This window comes from Amblyomma mixtum, chromosome 4 (genome assembly GCF_055824585.1).
Source record: "Amblyomma mixtum isolate Tamu chromosome 4, ASM5582458v1, whole genome shotgun sequence".
NCBI lineage: Eukaryota > Metazoa > Arthropoda > Arachnida > Ixodida > Ixodidae > Amblyomma > Amblyomma mixtum.
In genome coordinates this window covers 19,561,767-19,582,192 of record NC_143015.1, presented here as the reverse complement: position 1 = coordinate 19,582,192, position 20,426 = coordinate 19,561,767, and positions in this window count along the sequence as shown.

Genomic DNA, 20,426 nt, shown 5'->3' with positions numbered 1-20,426 from the left:
AAACGCCTTTTTGACTTCTACCCCAACAACCACTCAGAGCTGTGCGCTGCTAGCGTATGCGAGAGCGTCGTTATAAAGCCTTCTGAGAATGTCTTGGGCACAGAGCCCTCGACGAAAGCCTACTTTCATAGGAGACAGGACGTTGTACTTGTGTAAGTACCATTCAAGTCTTCTTAGAGCCATACGTTCTATGACCTTACAAAGGTTGGACGTCAGCGATATTGGCCTGAGGTCTTGTAATGTTCGACTTGGCTTGCCAGGTTTTGGATTGGTATTACCACTGACTTCTTCCAGGCAAGAGGAAGATCACCGTTGGCCCAGTACTTGTTCATCTCTTTCAAGAGGGCAACCTTATGTGACTTGGGAAGGTTCAGAAGTGTTGAGTAGCGTATATCATCCGGCCCTGGGGCGCTATTGTGATTGGAGTCATACAGAGCTGCCTTCAGTTCGTCTAATGTGAAGGGAACGTCGTAATCGTTTGATGTACCTGATACGGGGTCCGCAGGCAAGACATCTGCATTTTCAGATTGGGGAAAAAATACCTTCCCTGCTTGTATAGCTAACTTCGCCGGGGAGACATTCAATTTCAAGGCCATGCATTGGGCAGGGGAAATTGGCTTCTTGCGTCCAAGGATAGCTCGAAATATGTGCCAGGCCTTCGATAAGTTAGCTGCTCCATTGAGTGAGTGGCACAGCAGCTGCCAGTCTTGGAGAGCGAGCTGCAGAGTATACTTCTCAACTTCTTGACTGATGCGAGTGAGAGCACGCCTCCGATGGGGTGTCCGGCCTGATCGGCGATACGCCTTGAGAGCCCGAAGCCTACGATTCCACAGATTCAAAAGGTGGGAGTCCGGCTTTGGGGCATCAAACTTGACTGAAAGCTTCGTTGTAGCTTTCTTCTTGGCATCGCTGATCTGAGTAATGAGCTCGTCTAACCCGGTGGGAGCGTTCACCGTACCGAGCATTCTACGAAAATCGTCCCATGAGACGTGCTCCTCTGTTCGACGGCGTTGTTGCCGCTGTAATGACTTTCGCCCTCGAGGAGCCCATGAGACCACCACGGGATAATGATCACTGCCTATGACATCATCAGCCCTCGACCAGTCGATAGCCCTCGACCATAGGATCTCACTGGGATGAGACACTAGTGTCAAGTCTGGGGAAGTGTTTTGTTGACCTTTGTGCTGGCCAAGGCGAGTAGGTAGCGTGAGGTCGTTGGCTATGGTCAGTTTCGCTCTGACAATTTGGTTGGTTGGTTGGTTTATGGGGTTTAACCTCCCAAAGCGACTAAGGCTATGAGAGACGCCGTAGTGGAGGGCTCCGGAAATTTCGACCACCTGGGGTTCTTTTACGTGCACTGACATCGCACAGTACACGGGCCTCGAATTTCTCCTCCAAAGAAATTCAGCCGCCGCGGCCGGGATCGAACCCGCGTCTTTCGGGCCAGCAGCCGAGCACCATAGCCACTGAGCCACCGCGGCGGCAGTGTACGCTATTAGATTGGGCTTATTAATGCCAGTCTCCTGAAGCAGGACAGCTAGAGGAGGCGTTGGCGTGATGGACAGTCTCCTCCGAAGTTCCGCTTGTTTGCGACAGATTCCCCGGCAGTTCCATTGCAAGAACCATATAGGAGAGTCCGAAGCAAAAATGTCATGTGGTTTCGCGCTAATTCCTGCCATTATTAAACTGAAAGGTACGCGGAAGTGAAGATGATGTGTGCCCAATTTCGGGCTCTTGGTTCGGAGAAACCTGTGACATTCCCAAGAGTGACCAGTTCGATAATGCGCGTGAGCTGGTTTTCATCTAAGTGTAGCGTACGCGAACTATCTTTTGCAAGATTCCTTTGCGCGCCGCGTTGCGTATCACGGAGTGTTTCAGCGTAAACCCGATGAATGCGCGCTTGCTTTGGTGCCGTCGCGGTATGCTCAAAAACTGCGGTTTGAGATGAGGTGGCATTCCTTTCACTATTGCTCTCAGATTGTGTGGAGGGCTTGTGCGCGCCTTGCCGCTTAGTTTTATGTTCCCTGTCTCGTGTCTTCTGCTTCGGCTGACTTTGTAGTGTAGGGAAGTCCTGATTAACAAGCACAATTGACTCCGAGGCTGATTGCTGTGTACTGACAGGGCTCTTGTGCGCCGTCGTCGACACCGTTTGGTTACCACGTAGAATCTCGGCTTGTTGTTTGCATTCTTTTCGTCGCGATACTCGGATACGACGGAAAATGCCATTCCTCAAGGTTTTTGTGGCCTGCCGCCGAGCAGGGCACTTTGGGTCCGTGGTTACGTGGCGACCTCTGCAATTGCGGCACAGTGGTTCCGTCGGACAAACCTCGAGGTTTCCATGTGCAAGGCGACCACAGTACGAGCATCGACGTTGGTCGACTAGTGGACACGAAATTTCCCTGTGTCCGATTTTGTGACAGGTCTCACATATGATAGACTTCGCGTGATAGGTGTCACCGGAAGGAGTATGCTGTACAGATGAATTTTTCGGGGAAGTCTGGAGCCCTCAAACGTGATTAGAGCTGCTCCGTTCTTGCCCATAGGCCTGGCGTTTATTATCCTGCACGAGTAGCACGTGAGGTTTGCCATGAGCTGTTCGCTTGTTAACCAGCTGGCACGATAAATGACCCCGCGGATCTGGCCGGGGCGTAGGGTTTCATAAGCTTGGATAGGTGTCTCCTTCCCAGAAATTAGGAGAGACTGCAGTCCAATCAGATGATCTCTGGCATGCATATGCGATATATCGACAGCAAACTGATTGCTTCGTTCAAGAGGCCGTACTTGAAAGCCAGAGTGAAAATGAATTTTCCGAAGCTCATTAGCAACAGCGTCGTGCAGCCAGTGTGCGGGGAGTGGCCCTAGTTGTCCAGGTGAGGTTAGCTTAATTATCACAGTGTATTTAACACTGATTGGATCGGCGGCTGCGGCCTTGTTCTTTTGCCTAACAGGCTGCGAATCATCTTCTTCAGTATGTTCATTATCAGCCAAGTGATCGATTCTGCCCATAGGGGTGACTATGGACGCTGAGGCAAAGCCTAGCGATCGATAATGCGCATCCGTGAAGCGAGCATTTATAGCTATCTGCGAGTGGGCATGTTTTACGCCGTGTCGTTTGTTCTCAAAGCGAGTGCTTTCTTGAGCCATCCGCGAGGTGCCTGACCCCATCCTAGGTTGTTTGGCAAATTTCGAAAACGGTAAAGTGCTAGATTCAACCTCGGAAGGGGCGCTTCCCCGCTTGTTTTCCGTGGAAAGAACAGAGAATGGGTTGGAGACAGGTATCGTCGCAACCACTTGAATGGCTTCGTCATCTGCCATGCTTTCGTCGGCGCCGAGCACGGCGTCAGGTTGGGCCGCGTTATCTGTGCCGCTGCAAAACGATGTTACCGCGGCGTCTTGCCGAGGCTGCTGCGAAGCCATGTTGGCGGATTCGGTGGTAGGCGTATCCGATGCATCCGGATGGTTTCCTGGGGTAGTCGTTGACGCGGAAGCGTTGAAACCGTCGTCCAGAGGTGGCGAGGAACACGATGGGAGTGGCCCATTCATTTTTGGGAGCCTAGCCCAAAAACGTCCGGGCCAAAAAGCTTCAAAAAGTCGGAGCGATGCGAACGTGCGTCTGTTCGAGACGGCTGCTTGCAGCGCCACCTCTGTGTTTTAATATGCTAGGGAAGATAGTCAATGCCAGAATACTGCTACCTATCAACCAAGATAGCGAAGTTAGTTTCTGAGAAAGATGCGCTAGGTAGGTTTTTCAAAGAAGGCAGGTTTACTGTTGCATGCAATTAACAAAAACAATTTCAGTAGTGAAATGTATCAGGCACTGAACGTTACATGGGCTGTAAATAAGAATGTCGTGAGAACGTGTAAAGGGTCACTTTGAGCGCCCTCTACTGTGAACATCATGTGACAGCTCATTTATCGAGAGATTTCGTATTTGTTTTGCCTTGAGCGGAATAAGTACCTTGAGCAGAAATTAAAATCTATATTCTCCAAGAGCTGTGATGAAACTGCTTTATGCAATAATCATTCTCAAAGAGCGGCTTCATTATCAAAATTTTTCCAACAAGGGTGTCAAGACATGATACATCTAAGATGCGTGTGCATAGCGATAAAATGCTTTGCCGATGCAAAAGCAGCGGTCGAATTTGCTAACTCAGAAGTTTAAATTGACGTGAGTTTTTATTTTTCCACTGTAACTGAGGGCAATTAGAACGCTGCCGTCTTGAAGTCGCATTGTAAATGCGATGCAAAAAACTTTTCGCGGATTGCTTTGGAGGAAACGAGTGAAAAATCTCTATCGCTGCTGCCTGAGTATTGCTTCAATATGATAGGCAGCATGGAGCGACAATTTGTTTGCCATAGTTCGTACAGCTGCGAGTAACGTGACATAGTTCGAGATTATTGGTGCTATAAGTACTCACGTCTACTTGAAGCGCCGCTAGCTAGGTATTATCAAATACCTAGCGCCGCTAGCGCCGCTAGGTATTTGATAATACCTAGCTTATATAGCAGAGAGAGCCTATAGCTATATAAAGATGTTATGTTAAGGGTTTTGAAGAGCCTAAATAATGGGCCTGTGTGCGCGGGGTAAGGAGCTTTAGTAATTAGTTTGATGACTCTTTTCTGAGCATTAATAACTTTGTGATGTTTTCTTCAGTTGTAGTTGCCCACACTAAAAACATGCTTGAAGACAGCATCAAAGATCTTCCTGAAAATAAGGACATAATTAAATTTTTTATTATGTTGTGTTACCCTACGTGGACAAATTTAGTCCACCGGGGGTCCCATAGCATGCCGTCACATCGCACTGCACACGCCCCTGTTTTAAATTCGCTTTCATCGAAATGCAGCCGCAGCAGCCGGTACTTCATCCAGCGTGCTTGCGTTCGGCAGTTGAACACTATAAACAATGAGACACGGCGGCGGACGAACGACAGTTCAAGGATTCTCTGCAAAACCATGGTCGGAACTTGTTTTTGAATTGTTTCGAATTTTTTTTTATCATTTTATTCGTTTCAAAATGCTGGTACCTGGCACGGGGACATGAATTTTCAAGACAGACAGATTAAAAATATTTTCCACCATTCGGCCAGAAACGCTCCTTGTACCATTCCAAATTTTGGCATCCGACTTGCCCAGGATCGCTTGAGAACTCAAGGTTGCCCAAAACTGAGTTTTCGCAAGCCTGCAATGTTGCGTCCACGCGTGCTGTCAACTGAGGCATCTTCATCGCGGCTGGCGCAAAGGTATGGTTCAAATGTCTCGCGTCATGAAGGCGCAGGTTAGTTGAAGGGCGCCCACCCGTGCAGGATCGGCGTGGCTGCGTAAACACAGGGCACGTCGGCAGTGCTCGCCAACTGCGTGGCTATCGATTTATGCGGATAAACTGCGCCGACGCAACAGCTGCCGCGTCGCACGCGGCCCGGCAGCGGATCCGGCTTCCTCCCCCTCCCCCTCTGCCGGCCCATTGGGAATAATGGCGTAATTTGGATCCCGCTTGTGGCCCCCTCGGCCTCGCCATCGATTGCCAGGCACGCGCGAGAGGCACACGATACGTGGGGAGCGGCTGCATGCTGTAGAGTCACCGCGCGAGGTGTGCGCGCGTTCGCAGGGCTCAGATGCACAGAAAACAAAAAGCAGTATCAGGACCATGCAGCTCTCGACGGGACGAAGAAGTAAGAGAGTTAGCTGCAAAGCACTCAGTAACTCATATTACACAATGTACCTGTATTTATTCTCTGCGTCGCTAATTAAAGTGTTGTGTATTTTGCATTTTGTTGTTTATTGAAATATATTTTCATGGGAAGTCCCGCCTGCGGTCTTGTACCATGGGACTTCTCGCTGTATACGCTTGTGACTTTGTATGAATTCCTTAATAAACTTTCAACTTCAACTTCAAAAGCAATGCCTCTCAAGCCTAAGTACTACGCCCACAACAAGCCACGCGTGACTCCAAGATCGCGCAAGAAGTATCCTCGGCGGTGCGTGACACTTGAGGTGATCACAGCGTGGAACACGACCATTACTGATAAGTCGGAGTAGTCAAGCCCCAACATTACTGAAGAACGGGTTAAACGGGTTCTGTGTCTGCCAGAAATCAACTGGCAGACACAGACAGCAGTCGGCAACAGGGAAGCGAATGATTTTATCGAGGTCTGCCTAAACTTCAACTTAACTCAAGTGGTATCTGAACCGACCCGCGTTGCAAACATCCTAGATCTAATCCTGACTACCCACCCGGAAGCCCTCTCATCTATCACTTATCTACGCGAAATCAGCGACCATAAAGTAATCCACGCCACATTTGAGTTCCACCCATCACGACGCCACAATCAAAACAAAACTATTCGCCTATACGACAAAGGAAACTATGAAGCCTTTAGTCTTGAATTAAACCAATATCTCACAACATTTGAAGCATCTTTTCACGATCATTCAGTAAATGATAATTGGTCCCGTTTTAAGAAAAAGGTTAGCGAACTAACCGATAGATACATCCCCAAAATAAGTTTCCACTCGGACCGCCAGAAGCCATGGTATACCAAAACGATAAAAAGACTCGACAATAAAAAGAAGCGCCTTTTCCGTGCGGCAAAATTAAAGCAATACCACGAGTGCGCATGGGAAAAATACTATACAGCCGAACACACCTACCTATCAGCAATTCGCAACGCAAAATACTCTTTCCTTCACAACGACCTCCCCAAATTGTTGACTTCCAATCCCAGAAAGTTTTGGCAGGTCATAAGTGAACACCCGGCACATACCATCACTCTAACTAAAGAGTCTGGAGAAGAAGCTGATGACATTGAGTGTGCTGACATTTTTAATAACGCCTTTTCATCTGTGTTCACTAATGAAATTCACCCACCAACTGCAACTTTCGCCGTCAATATAGAGTCCAGCATGCCTGCTATCGCGTTTTCTGAAGCCGGCATTTCCTCGCTCATTGAACACCTTAAAACTTCATCATCGGCCGGCGTCGACGAAATTAACTCCAAAATACTGCGCAACACTAAGAATATTTCTGCAATGTACTTATTGTTATTATTTTCACAGTCGCTTTCTACAGGTTCCATTCCGGATGACTGGAAAGTGGGAAAGGTCATTCCCGTCTTTAAGTCCGGTAACAAAGATTCTCCTTTAAATTACCGTCCGATATCATTAACCAGCATACCTTGCAAAATCATGGAACACGTCATCTATTCTCAAATCATGGACTTTCTTGACGCTAACAACTTCTTTCATCCCTCACAACACGGGTTTCGCAAGGGTTTGTCATGTGAAACTCAACTGGCCGTCTTTCTTCATGACGTTCACTCTAACCTCGACCTAAATTTACAAACTGACGCTATTTTTCTAGACTTTGCTAAAGCATTTGATAAAGTTCCCCATAGGCGTTTACTGCTAAATCTAACCATGCTAAAACTGCATCCTAACGTCTTATTGTGGATCGAAGAATTCCTTTCTAACCGCTCCCAGTTTGTTCTCGTTAACAGCCAGAGTTCCAACCCTCTTCCAGTAACATCAGGCGTACCCCAAGGTTCTGTACTTGCTCCCCTCCTGTTCTTAATCTATATTAACGACTTACCCTCAAACCTGGTTTGCAATGTTCGTCTGTTTGCAGACGACTGCGTTATTTACCACACGATTTCTAACACCTTCGACCAATCACAGCTCCAAAACGACATTGACACAGTGCATGCCTGGTGTGATGACTGGCTAATGTCGCTTAATCCTAACAAATGTAAACTCGTATCTTTTCACCGCCGGCGTAACCCCCATATTTTCCCTTACTCAGTTGCTAACGTTCCACTAGAATCTGTATACTCATACAAGTACCTAGGTGTCACCTTGTGCCAGGATCTCTCCTGGCGTTCTCATGTAACGAACATCATCGCATCAGCTAACCGGTCATTGGGTTTTTTGAAACGTCATCTACGGCACGCCCCTCAAAGTATTAAACTTCTCGCCTACCAATCACTCATTCGACCAAAACTAGAATACGCATCTGCTATCTGGAGCCCGCAACAAGCATATCTCATCAGTTCACTAGAATCTGTCCAAAATCGCGCCACGAGGTTCATTCATTCTGCCTATTCATACGACATCAGTGTATCGTCACTTAAACGACAATCAGGTTTATCAACTCTTGCCCATCGTCGTCGCATTGCTTCTCTTAGTCTGTTTCATAAGTTTTTTTACAGTTCCCTCGGACAGCAACCCTATATCACACCGCCCGCTCGCATATCTCATCGCACCGGCCATCCACTGCAAGTGTCATGCCAACGCGCCCGCACCGTCACTTTTTCCGCATCCTTTTTTCTTCGCACTGCTAAAGACTGGAATGGCCTTCCCCACGACGTTGATGCCATCACCTGCCAATCAAGTTTTGTGAACAATTTAAATATGCATTTCATAAATATCATGTAAGCAATCATATTCAACCTATATTTGTACTCCCACCCCTTATGTAATACCCCCAAAGTGGGGTCTTTAAGGAAATAAAGTGAAGTGAAGTGAAGTGAAACGGATCAGATATATTGAGCATTGTTCTCGAGAAGAGGCAAAACCTTCTTTTATGCTCAGAACTAATCACTCATTTCGCCTACAAATGAACACTGAAAACAGCCGCGTCGTTCATTTGAACGAAAGCAGCTTCACCGCGCGAGTCCATGGCGGGGCAAGAAAGAACGCCTGTGACACGAGCGCTTAGTTCCACTTGTCTGTTTTCGACGCGACAGCATCAGAGCGGACGTTCCGAGAAAAAGCCACGCGCTTTGTCGCACCCACTCAGGAGGAGCTGAGAGAGAGTTGCGAGGTCACGTGTTCAGCTGAGGAAAGAAAATGATTGAACCTCGAGCTAAACTGCAATTATGAGGTCGTAGCACTATTGACATGAGCCTTTGGTTACGATTCAGACAAGCCGCCCCTAGGACACCAAGGCACGTCCTTCCGACTTTGCTTAACTGGAGACGCTGTCCCTTGTGGTGTGTCACATGGCATAGCATGCCCACTGACATATGCTAATGGGAGTGTGTAATTAAAGGAGATAGTAATTAATAAATCCACAAGAAACCATTATCATTGCCGAGTCATACCCTTCACCGAGCTAAAGTGTCATCCTAGGTATTGCTCATTACAGGCACATGTGTCAGCATGACCGGGCACAATACTTCAAAAACGTACGTTCGATATCAAAAGCCCATACCCTGAAAAATTCTAGTCTCGATGCCGATGCGAGATACGTCAGCAGAATTGATTTCCGATAGAGGTGCAGTCGCGGGTAAAAAAGATTAGCACACATGACGGAACACAAGAGCGCCGGAATGACAACGCGTGGCGCTGCAGGTGGCGAAGAGGCTGATAACGAGAGTGCCGGGCTGTTCCCATTCTACAGTATTAGGGGGGTTCAGCGGACTGCCAAGGACCAGCAAAATTACTGGCTAAAATCAGCGCTATCATCTATTGTTCCCGCGAGTTCCTTTTGACAAACCACCGCGGACATAAAAAAAACGGAATAAAATGAACCCTTCTTCGTTCATGATAACCGAGCTAAAATAAATCAGTAGCGTGGCTTTTTGCGCTTGTTGGTGCATAGTTCCAATACACTGTAGCGCAGCAATAGACGAGGACACAAGAGACGAGAAACGGAAATAAATGCCGCATGCACAGTCATGTAGGGTCGGCACTTCAATGATAAAGCTTACTTCCTGCCTTCACCCCCTAGGCTAAACACATGGAAACGGCCCGTCAGGCAGGTCTGCGTACCGCAGCGCCGCGTGCTGAGATATCCCAATTCTGATCGCCAGTGATCTGTGCTATTTTTTGCTCGCGACTGTACTTCATACTGTATTATCGATATTTCGACTGAGCACAGAAATCGCCATTATTACTAAAGCTGCTGGCATGATAAGCTTAGCTAAGGAAGCTCTGCACGATTCCGGAATCTTTTGTCTAATCGACATCATCAGCAGCAGCAGCATCATCAGCATGACTAAGCCCTCCGCAGGACAAAGGCCTCCCCCATAGTGCTTCAATTGACCTGTGCTAGCTGCGGCCACCTTATGCCTCCAATCATCTTTGCCTTACCGCCCACCGCTTCCTGCTACGCTTTCCTTCTCTAGGTGTCCAGCCCGTAACCCTTACAAAAATCTTATGCGCTATAAAACTCCATATAACTAACTAACCTTACAAAAATGCACACTGATATGCAATTAACAGTTTATATAGTATTTATTGAGTCAATAAAAAGTCTATTAATACTCAAATCCTAATGACTTTGGTCTATTAAAAGTCAATATCTTCTTGACTGGTATATCCCAATATAAATTTAATTGACTACAAGTGAATTAAAACTCAAGCATCAAAAATCAATTTACAGCCCATTTCCTACCGTGTCATCATTAAAAAGTCAATAAGTTCTTGACTGATATAACCAAATACAAATTTAATTGACTGCAACTGAATTAATTCTCAAGTAAGAAAAATCCATTTACAGACAATTTCTCACGAGTCATGAAAAAGTCAGTATGTTATCGACTGATATGAGCAAATATGAATACAACTGACTACAAGTGACTTAAAACTTTAGCAACAAAAATTAAATTTACAACAGATTGCTCACCAATTATGGAACCAACCGCAACAACAGCTCAAACGATTCCCATTTCAGCTGAACAGCCTTTATTCATATTATATCTGCTATGGGAGAGAAAATGATGTTGAAGTTGGTTGTAGGTTGTGACTCGAAAAAACACTGCTCATGAGGTCGCTTCGCAGTGTAAAATTTAACGTATAACTGAACACAGCATTCTTTTTTGGTACCAAGTGAGAAATGTGGTGTGAAACTCTCCTTTAGTTGGAATTAAATTGCACAATGTAAGGGAGAGCTAACTTGAGTTACTGATTCATAAATGTGACAGCATAATGGTGCGGAGGCAGCATTACCTGAATACCGGGCATTTCAGCAATCACTTTCAAAAATTTTCAAATATACGAGGTCTGTTAGAAAAGTATCCGACCTTTGGCCGAAGAAAAAAAACTGGCATAACTGGAGCGTTAGAAACATAATCACCTTCAAAGTAGTCTCCTTGGGACTCCATATACATCTCCAAGCGGTGCTGCCATTGTTGGAAGTATTCCGAAAAGGCCCTTTTCGGAATGGAATTTAGCTCTGCTGTCGTTGCAGCCATAATGTCCTTTCTTTTCTGAAATCGCGCTCCTTTCAATGGCCTCTTGATTTTAGGAAACAGCCAGAAGACGTAGGGGGACATATCAGGAGAGTAAGGAGCCTGTTGAACTACAGTAGTCTGGTTTTTCGCCAGAAAAGTCTGAATCAAATGCGAGGAATGTGCAGGAGCAGTGCCGCGAGGGATGCGCCAATTTCTTGTTGACCTCAATTCCGGTCTCTTGCGCCGCACAGCAACACGTAGGCGATGGAGGACATCCCTGTAGTACTCTTTAGTCATTTTTTGATCCTGTGGGGTGCGTACTCGTGGTGTGCCACACAGAGGGAGTCAAAAAAGCAGTCAGCATCACTTTGACATTGCTGCGCACTTGGCGGGCCTTCTTTGGTCTTGGTGACGTGGAATGCGTCCTCTGTGACGACTGGGATTTGGTTTCCGGGTCGTACCCGTACACCCAAGACTCGTCACTAGTGATTACGGCGTCGGTGAAGTCAGGGTAACTGTTTGTGGAATCCAGCATCTCCTGTGAGACTTCAACATGAAGCTGCTTTTTCTCCACCGTCAGCAGCTTCGGCACGAATTTCGCCGCAACCCTCTCCATGGCCAAATCTTCGGTGATAATGGAATGTGCAGAAAAATTGCTAATGTCCACCTCTTCCGCAATTTTTCGGATAGTCACACAGCAGTCCCGCATCACCACAGAGTTCACTTCGGCAATTACCTGGTCATTTCGGCATGTTGATGGCCGACCGGAGCGTGGCTCTCTCTCCACAGATCTGCGGCCTTCTTTAAACCAGTTGCACCACTGCTTAATCTGTGTGCTGCTCACAGCATCATCACCGAAAGCCGTGTGAACATTTCGAATGGTTTCCACTTGGCTGTCGCCAAGTTTCTGGCAAAATTTGAGGTAGTAGCGCTGCTCCTCTCGCTCCGCCATTTTCCTTGCAACAAAAAACCGACGAGAGCACTCACTCAAACGCTGCTTCCCAGCGACTGACGCTATCGGCAGGCGGGAAAAAATTCGTGCATGCGCATGAGGGTTCAAGGTCGGCTGCTGTAAGCGCGCTTGTTTCATATCCAACAGGTGTTCGCAAAAAAAAAATAAAGTCGGATACTTTTCTAACAGACCTCGTAGGCTTTTTGGGGTAAAAATATCGTTTGTGCTATCGTCAGTGTTGGCGGACACCAGAAAGCCGGTAAATTGTCTTGAGTAAGCTGGTTTACTAATTTTTAATAAATAACTTTTTAACCAGTAGAGTTAGACGCCTAGTTGCAATCAGAGATTTGTAGCTGGTCGTAATAGCCATATCAGGTTTTAGAATTTGGAAAACGCGATTACCCTTGGGGCTGCGGCTCGAGAAAATTTGGCTTTTTCGACTATTTACATGCACTGGAGGGCTTGCTTTGCCTGCATGCTTTCGAAAGCGAATGTATTTTCGCACTACGCAGCCATATTTTGTCGAGCCACAGCAGCGAGTGTAATCGCGTTTTTGAAATTCTAAAAACTGATATGGCTATACTAACGACCGGCTACAAATCTCTAATTGCAACGAATTGCCTATCTCTGATACTTAAAAGGTTTGAAATTACTTTACCAGCTTACTACCTAAGACAATTAACCGGCTTCCCGGTGTCCAGCGATACTGGTAAAATGTGTAGCAAACGCCACATTTTTACATACATACATATATTCTTTATTTCTCTGAAAGAGAAAAAGGTCCCTAGGCAAAAAGTTACTTCAGAGTAGCTTGACTAGGCCCGGGGCCTATTACAAGGCAGCAGGGCATATAGAATTCGGACATAATAAACCACAGGGTCAGTTTGGCTAAGCACTGCAATTTCGAACGAAAAAGACATGAAACATGTAAGGGTTTTTTTTACCATTTAAATGAAATTGAACATGGCACAATATAACAGGAAAGACGAACAATAAATGAAATCATAAGCAGACATCTAGAATACAACACTACTAAATAGTTCTAGGAAACAGACATGAGTAAAAAATAAGATGTTCACTATGAGATAATAGAAATAGGGAGGTAGAACCCCAAAAAGCCTATTTTTGAAAATTTTTGAGTCTTCCCTGAAAAACCTTACATTTATTTTGATTGAAGATACTAGTTATAAGGGCCCGTACACATTTGCTCACATAGGGAGCATTCACACATATGTACACGAGGGTAACTAAAGACTATAACAGCAAAAGGGAGGCAAACGCATGAAATAAAATGGCATCATCTTGATTGGACCATACAGTATAAGAATACAGGCTGTTAATTTGCCTCGTGAGACCAGTATTCAACACACCTATTGAGAAACCAATATACAGCATATGCACCATGCGCCCGCACCGCGCAGACTTGCTAACGCCGTTCAAATCAAGCGCGCAGGCTGGCAGGTCACGTGACAAGACGAAGACATTCGGGCACCACGCGACCACGCGGGTCGTTCCGGCGTGCTGCCGTTTGTGCTCGCCGCTCGGTAGTACGGGCATGTTTTGTGTTGTATTGATTTCAAAATCGCTGCTTCAAACTCTTGTTTGGGTTGACTTGTGATCGTAGCTTTTGGCACCGCTGGCAGTACAATTTCCAGCCCTTCGTGTGCTTCGTGAAAAAGTGACCGCGCCGGGAAGCCTGCTGGCTTTTCGTCATGACAGCACGTTCGACTTCACCGATGGAAGCTGCTGCGTCTTTTATCTACCGGAACCGCCTTACAAAAGAAGAAAGCGGTTACTGGAAGGCGTCGAGTCTTCGTTTTCAGGTAAGACCTGTAATAATGCGCAGGAATGCGCGCAATTTGCCACCACGCAAATTAACCGCCTAGCACTAAGGCGAGCAGAAACGGAAGAGATGAGGCGCTGCCGCCTTTGTTAACCCCCCGACATTGTGCACGGTTATTTCTGCGGTGGCAAAATGCACTCTACATGGAGTCACTAACTAGCTGTCCTGTCTGTGTTCACAGTGTATCCGTTGCGACGCGAACGCCGTGAAAATAATCTAAAATCATTCTTCGACGTGGTTGTGCATTGCTGCCTGCACGCATGTTTTTCGTCGCTATCCGCTCGCAGCGGTTTGACGATATTGCACGCAACTTGACCTGTTTAGCGTTGCATTATGTGCTGCGCGTACACGCGTCGATACAATTTCTTGAAGTGGCTTCGTAAGCTTTGAACACACCTATGCGAGACGATTAAACCTGCTCTCGAGCTCTAGGGGTATGCTGTGTTCGCTCTGCATTCGACACATCTAACCCATAGCTGCCCGCCTTGGTGGCCGGTAGTGCGAGTCATTCGGTCTCTGGCGCGGCATACTGCGCTACGCGAGTACGCGTCAGGGCTCGGCATTTGATATACACTGCTCGATACGACATCGAGTCGTGTTCGCTGCAGCGGACTGTGCGGCACCAGACCCGCCGCGGTGGCTCAGTGCTTGCGGCGATCGGCTGCGGACCCGATCGACGCGGGTTCGATACCGGCCGCGGCGGCCGAATTTCGATGGAGGCGAAATTCTAAAGGCCCGTGTACTGTGCGATGTCAGGGCACGTTAAAGACCCTCAGGTGGTCGAAATTTCCGGAGCCCTTCACTACGGTGTCCGTCGGTTTGGGACGTTAAAGGGACACTGAGGAGAAATTGAAGCTGGCTTGTATCGACAGAATACCAGCTCCTGATCACAAAAACGGCACTCATACTGACAACAAAGCTATTGTAACGTAGAAAAGAGCAAGAACCAAGATACAGGTATCGCCGCCATAGGCCAAACTCGCAAGTGCAAGCGTGATGACGTCATAGGACAAAACAATGTTTCTAGAACCAATGGTTCTCGAAACACTAGAGTATGAGAAGACAGGAATCACTGAGGCGCAGCCAATGCATACGCAAATCTCCTTGACGTCGCCAGATGGCGCCACGTATACGGCAGCTACGCGCGCGCCTGCAGCATCGGGACCAATCAGCGCCTGCTCTCCGGCAGTAGGCGGGCTCCCGGTATTCCGCTAGCGGTAACAAGGTACACGGTAAGCTAAAGGTGTCTATTTGCTAGAACTACGTTGACCACATCGAGAACGGTATCCATCGTAACGCTGGCAAAACGCCGGTGCAAACGTAAACGAAGCGACGGTAGCGACGGCCGCAATAGCCGATAGATGCCTTCAACGTGCTGCCGGCGGTAGCTTTCTTTTCGGCTGCTGCCAGGCCGCACTCCTGGCCGTAAGAAATCACGGAGTCTGCGTTATGTCATGTCCACGTCATGTTTCACGTCAATAAGTCCTGTGTCGTCATAGGAGAATCCCAAGTTTGAATCAGAGCGGCGGGAAAAACTTTGCCAACTTCGAATCCAAATTTCTTAGAAATAAATGCTTCTTTCGCTGCCGGCCAAGTGCCAACAAAGCCATGAAATACAAAACTATCGGATTTTGCTGTAAAAAAAAATATTGATCGAGCTCTCCTCACTGTCCCTTTAAACCCCTATAAGCCAAACCAGGCCAAGCGATACACGCTATTGGCCACTGTGGCGGGTGGTTAATCGCGTTGGAATCAAAAGCAGCCTGAATACGTCGTCCTCCAAGGCTGAACTGTCGGTGCAATCGCCTCGCAGTGGTGTCTTACAAGCTCAAAAAGCCACATCCAGTAACAGACTGTATGAACGCGTATTCGCATAAATAGAGTGCCGCGGCTTCCCCAATGAGAAACTGCCTGTTCGATCATTAGTGAAGCCGTAAAGTGTTTTTAGTGGCAGGCGACCGTCGAGAAAAATCATTGTTGGATGTTGAAGAATAACCAGTCCAAAAATAGGCTCGAGCGCTTTGCAGCCTTTTCATACAGCCCTTTCAGATTAAATATTTCTGAAGAACCCTAAACAGTGCAGAGCTTATCGTGGATTCAAGTGTGAGCAAGTTAACTTTTGTCTGTTTAAACTTTGCCTTGTGTTTTTGTGAAACTGGCGATACGAATTCTTACCCATTAACACAGTCATTGTGGGTACTTCATCTTCCATAGATTGCACAGGTGAAATTCAAATTATGATGCTATGCAGGAAAAGTGCCTGCTGTCCAATGGTGAAGAGGTCTGAAAAGAGCTGTCACTGAAAAGGATGTCTCCGCTGTCCAACTGTCGGGCTGCCTTCCTTGTGTGTGCCCGTTCAACGTGTATTGCAGAACACATGTAAGTACTGGGTTTTCTGAAGTGCGCTTTTCTAGAACTTTGTGTTGAGATTAGTGTGTTGCATAAGTGTGCTTTGAACCAGTGTTGACGGCATATGTTGGCATTTTCCTTTGAAATAGTATATGTGTGTTTCTTCTCAATAAGGCGTCATCCAATACTGCAACTTTGATTCTGGATTTGAAGTGGCGGGCTACAGAGCAGCATTTTAAGACGATATTACAGCAGGAGGAGAGCCTTGTTATCCTTCTACTGTAATACCTGTGTCACATAGCATTCTTTCTAAACAGTTGTAGCAGTAGGATAACTTTCATTCTTCTACTGTAACGCCAGTGTCGCATGACACTCATCAGAGACCCATTGTAAGAGGCGGCGCAAAAGAAACCAGGATGAAAGGGAATACACATATTCATTCATTTCATTTATTGATACTGTCAGCCTTTCTCAGGCTATTACAGGAGTGGAGAACCTAATAAATTCACATTCAAAACAAGGTACATTTCACAACTGCGATATCGACACAAAAAAGAAAGGAAAAATCAAAGAGTAGATAAGAATAACGCAAGCAAGTGCTGAGGCAAAACTATTACATTGGTGTACTACGGTCCAGGTAAGATTTCAGGCATTCTAGAAAGGCGTCGAGGGAGTTAATATTTACAATGGACTCTGGCAGCATGTTCCATTCTTTAATAACACGAGGAAAAAAACTGTACTTAAAACAATCGTTATAAGAACGCGGCACAGGAACGCGTACCAAAGTACGAGCGCTCAAGTACGAACTGGTAGTTCAGCGCTCGTCCAACTGCCAGTTGGTAGTTCAGCGCTCGTCCTGTGGTATATGTGTCTTCCCTTTCGTCCTGGTTTCTTTTGCGCTGCCTCTTACAATGATGCTTAACCGACTAGCCCACACGAAGTTATTGATCCTCAGAGACCTTTCCAGCAAAGGCATCTGATTTCACTTGAGGGGCCAAATATAAAAGGCATTATAGTGCAGCTGAAATAGTAATTTAACTGTAAACCTTAAGATTTTTGCCATTTCAGTGAGTATACTTTTTCTAATTCACATATGAAATCGATCAACGAAAGACACATCCCTTCTCTAGCAAAGACACGCATGCGCAAACTTGAAAGAATGGCAAAATTGTGATAATCTAGAAAAATCCGGTTAAAGCAGAATAGAAGAAAAAGGGGAGGAATAGCCACCGCTCATGACTGTTGTACAAACATTAAGTGTGTCTTAGAAACTTTCTTTTTCTATAAGGTAAATAGATGGTGTGCTAATGCACCTGTCACTACTGCGTTGTGATATTTCATGAGCTTCCATGATTTCCCTCGCCAATGGATCTTTACCCTTTCCTAACATCTTCGTGCTGTTCAAAGAGGGAAAGCAACCTGGGCAGCTCTTGCAATGCTTTGGCAAGTGCTCATCAGTTTGCTGACGAAGCGAAGATGCGTGCTCACTCAGCCTCACGTTGAGGCATCTGCCCGTCTGCCCAATGTACACACTTTCGCAGCGTAGAGGGATCTGATAAACAATATCTGTGGCGCATGTACGTGCGGATTCTTGTGTTTTGTGCTACACCCTGAATTCTTGACGCTCTCATGATCTGCCAGAGCGCAAAGCTTTGCAAGCTCGAGGGGAGCTGAAAATACCACATCAATACCAAATTTTGCTGCCACTCTCTTCAAGTTGTGCGAGAGCCTGTGTACATAGGGAGTAAAGTTTCACACAGGTTCTTCGTCTTCCTTATTGCACCAGCGGTGCCCCGCCAGAGACGGTTGGTAACTCGAAGACTGAAGCTTATGTCATTGCACCAGGGGTGCCCCGTCAGAGACGGTCTCAAGATGTGTTGACACGCAGGGATAAAAAAAGGCAATAACTGAAGCTTTATATACAAATATTTACAGAATATACAAGTTAAGGCACACTAGAGACATATTAAGCGGCAAAAGGACAAACAACAAAAATGTGGAACTGGCTAATACTAGGGGAGGCCCCTACTCGGCGTTGCCGAAGATGCGTTGCATCTCACCTTAGCCCAGAACCCCGCTTCCGGCTCCGGGGCCCAGTTTTAAAGCCCTAAAGGCCCGGCCCACATTCCGTAGCACCCAATCATTCTACATTTTTCATATCATTGGCTAATCGAGAGCATGGTCAGCCGTCCAGCTGCCGTAAAGTAGAGCACTCTCTCCACCACAAAATAAAAACAAACACAAATAGACATCCGTGCCAGCACGTGTGCGAATCAGTACCGCGGGTGGGGGGACACCCGTATACCTGCCGGCGCGTTCGCGAGCGGCCGTGTTCCAAGAAAGGAGACGCTTCGCTTTGAGCACCCCCGGCCGCGTTCCGATGACCCCCGCGAACGCTACCGAACCCTTACACGCCCTTCCCAAGATTCTACAAAGGGCTCAAATGCCACTTTTAGAATTATAACGAGAAGGGATCGGTACGGGTCACAAAACCACCCTGTGGGTGACCTACCGCAGCTACACCAGCGCTGGCACCAACAAAACCAAAACCAAAAACAAAATGCAAAATGCACACACAACATCAGCAAATTCCACAAATTCACACGGTGGCATGCCTGCCGTGCGCCGTAACACGCGTCCAAGTTGGTGCGTTGCACCCAGTTCACCAGCATGCACACCCGCGTCCTGCTCGACACACACACCGACACTCGCAACTAGAGCGTTCAGTAGCACTGATACGGGCCACGTGAGCCTCCTTAGTCGCACCGAGCGTCCCTGTGTGCGTTCGAGCCACCACGCGTCTCAACACAATTAACGCCTAACTGCCACTCGGCTCATTAGGCTGGTGCCACAGCGGGCAAGAATTCAAAAATTGCTGCCCTCCAGGATCGAAAACAACGTCCTGATCCTCGATAAGTCCAGATCTTTGACCCCACGACGCACCTGAGGGCCCGCTCTCTCTGGCGCGCCGGTACGAGCCGCGCGCTGCATAAGGAGCATAGCCCCTGCCCTGTCTAACCGTACCACTGATGCCGGTTTTGCTACTCTTGATCTGGCATACTGCAGCACGGAACGTACTTCTCCACGCAGCGACTTTCAATTTGAAAGCCACGCCCTTGCCTCCTGCTACTTCGCCTCGCTTGGAACCATTTGCCCCGTTCCTCCACGAGCAAACACTGATGTTGCCGTTCCCTGCTTGATAGGCATTTGCCGGCTTCGTGGCATCGTCTAACTCCGAGGCTCCATGAGCTCCCTCGCAGTCACTTGACCCGAGCTTGCCTTGCGGCAAGTCGCCACTCATTTCCGGGTCCTCAAATGACCTGGCCGGACACACACCGGGTGCGTTCGACAACTGCGCGGCGCTCTGCCCGGTCGGCCCAGCGGGCCCACCTCCGCTCTCTGCCTCGGATGTAGAGCTGTTGTCACCAGGAACGCTACGGGGCACTTCATGCCCTATGGCCGACACAGTCTGTGTTTGCAGCAACGCCAGATTTTCTCCGGTCCCTAGCTCCGTGTCAGAGATCACAATCTCATTCATAGAGCCTGCAGGAATTATATCACTCTCCTGCTTGGTCTCGGACAATTTGGTCTCGATTGGACCTAGACCATCAGAATTGGGCTGCTCTTTTTCTTTGTTAGCCGCCCGCAGTGGCGGAAAAGCTGTGATCCCTTCAGAAATCTCGTTTTCGCTCTCTGCGGCATTTCCTAACAAAGATGCGTTCCCGCAAACCGGCTGATTGCTTTCAGCGTCCTGACTGCTGTTTCCCTGATCTGTGCATGACAAGCATAATTCTTTGTCTTCCAACACAGGCGGCCTCACCACTCGGGAATCGGAGCAGTTCTCCCTGGCTGATTCACTGGCTCTTCTAGATTCTTTGAGCTTAGCCAGCTCGAGCTCTAGCTGCTGGCGCCTTGCTTCCAACGCCTGCAAATCCGGAGGTTTTTCCTCGCATAGCGGCGCCTTTCCTCCATTCACTTTTGCAAGCTCTGCCTGATAATAAGCTAAGCGCGCCTTTGCCAATTCCACTTGGTAGCTCATATCGAGTGAGGGCCGGCATGGATAACCCTCCATACCGCCGTCTGTATCCCTCAACTGTCCTACCGGCTCGAA